The sequence below is a fragment of the Suncus etruscus genome, chromosome 5, assembly GCF_024139225.1.
Source record: "Suncus etruscus isolate mSunEtr1 chromosome 5, mSunEtr1.pri.cur, whole genome shotgun sequence".
Lineage (NCBI taxonomy): Eukaryota > Metazoa > Chordata > Mammalia > Eulipotyphla > Soricidae > Suncus > Suncus etruscus.
Genome location: NC_064852.1, coordinates 34,128,323 through 34,135,898, shown reverse-complemented (window position 1 = coordinate 34,135,898; position 7,576 = coordinate 34,128,323).

Here is a 7,576-nt window from a genome sequence, read left to right as displayed (position 1 = left end):
AACCCTGAATTATGTGATGCTTTGATAGTACTCTGTGAAAGTGAAGTACTGAGTTTGTAGCTGTCCATAAAATGAGTGTATAAAAACAAAATACTAGATCTAGAATGGCCAAGGAAAGGAACAGCAGGGAAAAGAGCAACAACCTTGAAAAGAAATTGGTAATAAGACCTAAGAAATGGGCTAAACAGCAAATGCAGTCTCCCATCTCTTTTGGATATTTGACTTTAGAAAAGATATACAAAGCCCTAAAACTAGTTTCTTTTGCATTATTAAAACTGGTATAGAAATACTAGAAAAGTCAGAATCTTTGAGTATGTATTTTGAGAGCACATACATTGGAAGTTCTCTTATGAACATTAAGTTTCTCTCCTGATATTATAGGGGTTTGGTAAGAAGAGATTTGGCTTTGAGTATGATATCCAACGTACTAAGGAACGAGACAAATTAATCAAACCAAACCTTACCATCCAAATAGGTTTTATTTATGAATGTATAGTCAGTTATTAGGTAAGAATACATTCCCTAAAATATGAAAAAAGTGATAGGACCGTAGCAGTGGCTCAAGCGGTAGGGCTTTTGCCTTGCATGCACTAACCTAGGATGGACCATGGCTCAATCCCCCAGCATCCCATATGGTCCCCCAAGCCAGGGGCGATTTCTGAGCGCATAGCCAGGAGTAACCCCGAACATCAACTGGTGTGGCCCAAAAACCAAAAATCAAACAAACAACAAAAAACTTGACAAAAGTGAGTCTTATCTGTTCACTTGAAACTGCACAGACAAAATTAATTCTAAAATTTGGCTTTCAGATCAAAGCAAGTAGTTCTTGGACAGATAGATTTGTTATCATCACCGAAATAACATTTTTAGTAATAGGATACCTCATGATTGATTTATAAATGCAACATATATAACTAAAATAATTTGAGAGTAATATTGAACCAAAAGTTATAAATGCCACACTCTTAAAAAGTCATTATCTATTTTCTACGATCTAGTGAAATCCTTAAGAAAATGCTGAAAGAAATATAAGGGCTTTTGGTCTAGTTTAGTTTCCAGTAACTTCTGTGTCTGAACAGAACTTGTTAATTTCCTATGTGGGCTGCATGCATCCTCTTGGGTCCTTCCCAGGTGACTGAGGTGATTGCTTCCTTGGATCACAATCTTTATTGTTATAGCAGGTTTTTCTTTTTTTTTCTTTTTTCTTTTTTTGTAAAGCTACAACTACTGAAAGTTCACGTTTAAAACAGCAAAGTTTATTACTGGGATTTCTGAGGGAGACCATTTCTCCACTAAAGTCGACAAAAACCTGTTTACTTGCTGTGCTTTATTCAACAGGCCAGGAATGAATGGCCCCTGTTTTTTTCTTCCCGGATCAATATCCTTGTTGTGACTTGCCTTGACATTTGCATTATGTTCTACTTAAAACTGAAGCATTGATCAACTTTTAAAATGAATTCAAGGTGTTTATTTCTCTTGACTTGGTAATGAGGAACTTTACAAAAGTTGCATCACAGCTAAATATTGATTTTTTTTCCCCACTAAATAAAAATTGAATATATATTTTATTTCTAGTAACACCAGTAAGTAACCTCCCTAGTTTTTGTAGTTCAATTTTTATAACTTTTGCTGTTTCCTACCAAGTGGTAATTTGTTATGTCAATACCCAGATGTGTATAGTGAGAAAAACAATGACAAATATTTCTTTACCATGCAAGAGACCTATTAGTGATGTTGACTATTAGTTGCTGGCAACTCTTAAGCACCATTTTAGAAGAGTGAATTTGAAAACATAAATGGAATTTATTTTTTTTAAAAAGTATTAATAATACAGGATGCTGAAAGAGGTAGTAAATATAAAGATGTAGTGATGTTGCAAGTGGTAGTGAGGCAGGACCAGGAGAAAAAGCTGTGTGTCTATTGGAATGATGAAAGAATACTAACAAGGGCATATGCAGAACAGATCAACATAAATATGTGCCATGAAGTTGGAAAATCTGCTGTCCCCATTTAGAGTAGTCTGATGTGTCTTCCAGGCAGAACATTTCTCAGAGACCCAATTTTCACTTTAGTATTAAGTCTGATGTGCTCTTCAAAGTGCTCCCCGCACTGTTTCTACCTTCCTGTCGAGACTTTAATTAATGACATTTTCTACCAACCCAAACCCTTCACATAGGTAATGGAGAGGTAGATATTAGCTTTATTTAAGGAATGGTTTGATAACAACAGAGATGTCCAAAAATAGAGTGAACTTTCTTTAGAAGCAGCAAATTCCCCCCAGGTCTAGAAATACAGGGGTGCCAGCTGAGGCTTAATAACCTTTTGTAAAGTAATTGGAAAGGGGATTGAAACAGTGAAATAAGAAAATTGACTTGGAATAAAAAAAATTAAGGACTATAAATAAGTGCATTATTTGAGACAAGAGTGGGAGTTTCTGAAGCCTGATAGTAAAATTTTCAATCCTACTTTACAGTTAATAGTTATATGATATTCACATGTTTTATTAACAAAATTTGGCCTTAATTATCTCATCTACAATATATGGGAAATCTTAATAACTCCCTAACAGACACTCTTTACAAATCATGAGAGGGAAGTGAGTTAACATATATAAAGTTCTTAGAACATTAACTGACACAGTAAGCACTAAACATTACCATAATTATTATTTATATACTTAAACCTTAATTTTCTTCTTGGTAAAACAAAGATGATATTTATATCACAAATGTTCTTTGAACATAATATAACTTGTATATAAAAACATATTACATCCAATTTACTAGACTACTGATTTAAGTGATGGGTTAAAATTATAGCACTATTCACAACAGTCAAAAGCTGGAAACAGCCCAAGTACCTAAGAATAGATGACTGAATGAAGAAATTAATATACATATATACATATTGAAATCCTATTGCCCTACAAAAGAAGAAAAAATTATGAAATTTGCTGCCATATGGATGGTTCTGGATAACATAATGCTGTACAAAATTAGTACAAAGAGAGGGACAAATACATAATGTGGAATATAGAAATATTCATCAAAGACTTAATGTATTGCCAAGGGCAAGATATTAGCTTTATTTAGAGAAGAATTTGATAACAACTGAGATGTCCAAAAACGAAGTGAACTTTCTTCAGAAGCAGAAAATTCATAAGAACTGGTCTCCAGAATTGAGTTTACCAAAATTATGGGATTAGCTGGGACAGTAGCTGTAGAGTGAAGGGGACACTCTAGATGAGGGTATGGTTTTGGAATGCTGTATTTACAAAACTCCTGGTAACAGTATTTTAAATCATGGCACTTGAAATAAAAATAAATAAATTAGTGAACAGTTAAGTGAGTGACGGGGTAGAAAGGAGAAGAGGAAGAAGAAGAAGAAGAAGAAGAAGAAGAAGAAGAAGAAGAAGAAGAAGAAGAAGAAGAAGAAGAAGAAGAAGAAGAAGAAGAAGAAGAAGAAGAAGAAGAAGAAGGAAGAAAAGAAGGAAGAAGGAGAAAGAGAAGGAGGAGAAAAAAGAAGGAAGAAGGAAAGAAGATGAAAGAAGAAAAGAAGATGATGAAGAAGGAGGAGGAGGATGAGAAGGAGGTGGAGGAGAAGAAAGAGAAGAAAGAAGAAGGAAGATGAAAGAAGGAAAGAAGAAGAAAAGAAGAAGATAAAGAAGATGGAGAAGAAGAAAAGAAGAAAAAAGAAGATGATGAAAAAGAAGAAAAGGAGAAGGAGGAGGAGGAGGAAGAAGAAAAGAAGGAAGAAGGAGGAGGAGGAGAAAAAAGGAGGAGAAAGAAGGAAGGAGAAAGAAGGAAAAAAGATGAAAGAAGAAGAAAAGAAGACAATGACGACGACGAAGAAGGAGGAGGAGAAAAAGAAGGAGGTTGAGGAGGAGAAAGAAGGAAGAGGGAAGAAGGAAAAAAGAAGAAAAGAAGACGAAGAAGACAAAGAAGATGAAGAAGATGGAGAAGAAAAGATGAAGAAGGAAGAAGAGAAGGAAGAAGGAGGAGGAGGAAGAAGAAGTAAAGAAGAAGGAGGAGGAGGAGAAGGAAGAAAAGAAGAAGAAAAAGAAGAAGAAAAGAAGGAGAAGGAGGAGGAGAAGAAGAAGAAAAGAAGAAGAAGAAGAAGAAGAAGAAGAAGAAGAAGAAGAAGAAGAAGAAGAAGAAGAAGAAGAAGAAGAAGAAGAAAGAAGAAGAAGATGAAGAAGAAGAAAGAAGAAAAGAAGAAGAAGAGGAGGAGGAGGAGGAGGAGAAAAAGGAGGAAGAGGAGGAGGAGGAGGAGAAGCCAGAGTGATAGCACAGCAATAGGGCATTTGCCTTGCATGTGGCCAACCTGGGTTTGATCAGCATCTCAGATGGTTCCCCAAGCCTGCCAGTGCTTCTGCCATAATTTAAGGAAAGTTAAAATCAGAAGGCCCACTGAGCTCCCCCAGCATAGATGGGTTAGAAAAGACCTCAAAGAGTGGTCGCTTCCTTGAAAAGTGAAGGTAGTACGTATTTCTCCAGCTTAGTAATAGTTTCAAACAATAGTCGCAAACATATATTTGGCCTTATAAGAATCTCCCTGCTCTGTGCTAAGTATATATAAAGTTGAGCACTTACTTCCAGATGAGAAAATTAGTACATAAAATATGGCCTTGATTAAATATCACTTTACCTGAGAAAATCAACAGCAAGAGAAACATAAAAATAACTTCGTAATTCTCAAAGTAAAGTTAGTCTTTTAAAAGATATTCTGCTCACTCAGATGAAAGGAGCTCTTTGTAGAAATACCTGGCAAACTTGCTAATATTTTAATTTGTATCAGAATTGATACCCAAGGTCCAGCCTAGGAGTAAAATACTTTGATAATGTTAAAGTTTGCCCTTAGATACCAGAGAAGCCTTTGGCTCAATTCCCCTGTCTTTTAATTGGAACTTATCATTTAGGAGATTTGTAATCCACATTAAAGGCCTGTCAATTATCTGTTGTGAATAAACTTATAGATCAAACAGTATGTACTGATAAGCTTGTTGTTAACAAGAAAGTACAACTTTTTAACCTTACAGGAAAGCAGTAAGCAGACTCTCACATGTAAAATTTATGTTTAATACACCCTGTAGCATTCAATAAATGGACACACAATTATAATCGACAACAACAACTGAGTGTGTCTCCTGCCTTTACCGATTCCAGCACCCACTTTGCTGGGGACCCAGAGAATTTGAAATGTCCAGACAAGGAGGCCATGACATGCCAGGAGTGATTTCTGAGTGCAGAGCCAGGGGTAACCCCTGAGAGCTGCTAGGTGTGCCCCCCCCCCCAAAAAAAAGAAAGAAGATAAAAAGAAAATGAGAATTTGGAGACCCCAGCACCCCTCTACCGCCTTGCTCCGGATCTCCAGGGCTTCACCTGTGCCACATGCCTGGGCAAGCCAGTGAGGTGGGTCCCTTGTTGGAGCTTGAAGGTTACCCTAGGCTTTCCCCCATTCCCCACCCAGCTCCTTAGGGAGGGTTTGGGTGGGGGCTTGGAACTTCTAGCCTCCCAGCACTTGAAGGTCTCTTTCCTTCCTGGGTGCCCGGAGTCTCTATCAGCATGGGGTTCAGCAGGCCTCCACCATGCCAAAAACCTTCTTAACCAGGCCTAGGGGGGGTGCGGGACTTGGGTGACCTCAGCACCCCTCTACCGCCTTGCTCTGGATCTCCAGAACTTGAAGGTTACCGTAGGCTTAACTTGTGGGTGCTGAGAGTTGCTCGGTTGCACTAAAGCAGTCACTGGTAATTTCTTACCAGTCTATATGTACAAAACCATGCGGGGGCTAGTGCCCCCCCACAAGATACATTAATAGTACTCCCTATCCTTATTTATGTTTTTGTGTATGCAGAATGCCTATTTTGTACTCTGCCCTTTCACATACCCCTACAAAAGCTCATTTTTCTCTTTATATCTCTCAATCCCAACCATCATTACTCCACATTTACCCTTTTTAACTTCAGTACTGCAGAGTCCTAAGTCACAGACCAAAGTGGTGCAATGGAGTTAACACACACCCCCCCAACTATTTTAAAAGGCATATAATGGACACATATGTCTTTTCAACATATTCCTCTTCCCAGATATACCAATGAGCTATAAATACAGATGTCAGCGGCCAGAGTGGTGGCACTAGAAGTAGGTTTCTGCTTTGCCAGTGCTAGCCTAGGACGGACAGCGGTTTGATCCCACGCTGTCCCATATGGTCCCCCAAGCGAAGAGCGACTTCTGAGCGCATAGCCAGGAGTAACCCCTGAGCGTCACCAGGTGTGGCCCAAAAACAAAACAAAACAAAATAAATAAATAAATACAGATGTCTAGAAAGATTGCATCAAAGCAATAGTAATGATAAGTAAAAGAAAATTCAAATAATTTATGTTAGCTTATCTTATGTCATGTATTATGTTAGCTAGAATTACAAATTATTTTGTTAAAAAGAGTTAAGTTAGGTTTACCAACATGGTTACTACCCCCTTTTCATATTTAAGCAACTGCAGTATACCCTGGGATAGGTAGTTTTTCTGAGGTCAGACAGGTGAGATAGAATTTGAATGAAGAACATATGTAAATCGCCATTTGTTGATTTGTCTCTCCATAGTTTCAGAGTTCAGACTTCTACTTTCAGTCATCCTCCTTTAGCTCTACCCAACGCCCTAGTAATAATTTACTATCAAATTCCAATTACACATTTATAAAGACATAAATAATCATGACTTTATCAAAAGACAAACAAAAAAAGAAAGAAGCATTCAGAGGGAAGTTGATCAGCATAGTTTTAGAAATGCAAATTAGAGATTTTGAGTTTCTCCAAGGAAAAAGTGCCTTCGGGATTTGTCCTAGAAATGTAAATTTGAGAGTCAACAGCAGAACATAATAAAGCCACAAGATAGAATCTCTTCATGTATAATTATGCAATTAAAATAATGATACCTGAGTCATTTAGTAGTTTAACATTTTCAAAACATTTTCAAATATGCTATTATATAAAATAACTTATAATTTTTACTTAAGTGATTCTGAACCAGATACATATTATAAAAATATTTATACATATAAATTACTTTATTTAAAGACCATGTATTTCAGAGTTGACATAGTTGATCATAATACATTTGTTTCCAGGTAAGTGGAAGTGAAATTATTTAAAACGGAAAAAAGAAAAGGAAAGAAGTACAAATAAAAAGGAGCAACAAGAAAATTTGTGAAAATTATTGTGTCTTGCAATGAGATCAGTAAATCATAGTGAAAGAGTTTATTATGGTCTTGTTTGCTAATTGGTCATTTTGTAACTTTTTTGTTTCTGAACATTAAGTGGCTTCAGCTACACATTGGTGTGTTTCTACACAAATAATATTATTTAAAAAATTGGAATTATCGGGCCCGGAGAGATAGCACAGCAGCGTTTGCCTTGCAAGCAGCCGATACAGGACCAAAGATGGTTGGTTCGAATCCCGGTGTCCCATATGGTCCTCCGTGCCTGCCAGGAGCTATTTCTGAGCAGACAGCCAGGAGTCACCCCTGAGCACCGCCGGGTGTGACCCAAAAACAAAAACAAAAACAAACAAAACAAATTT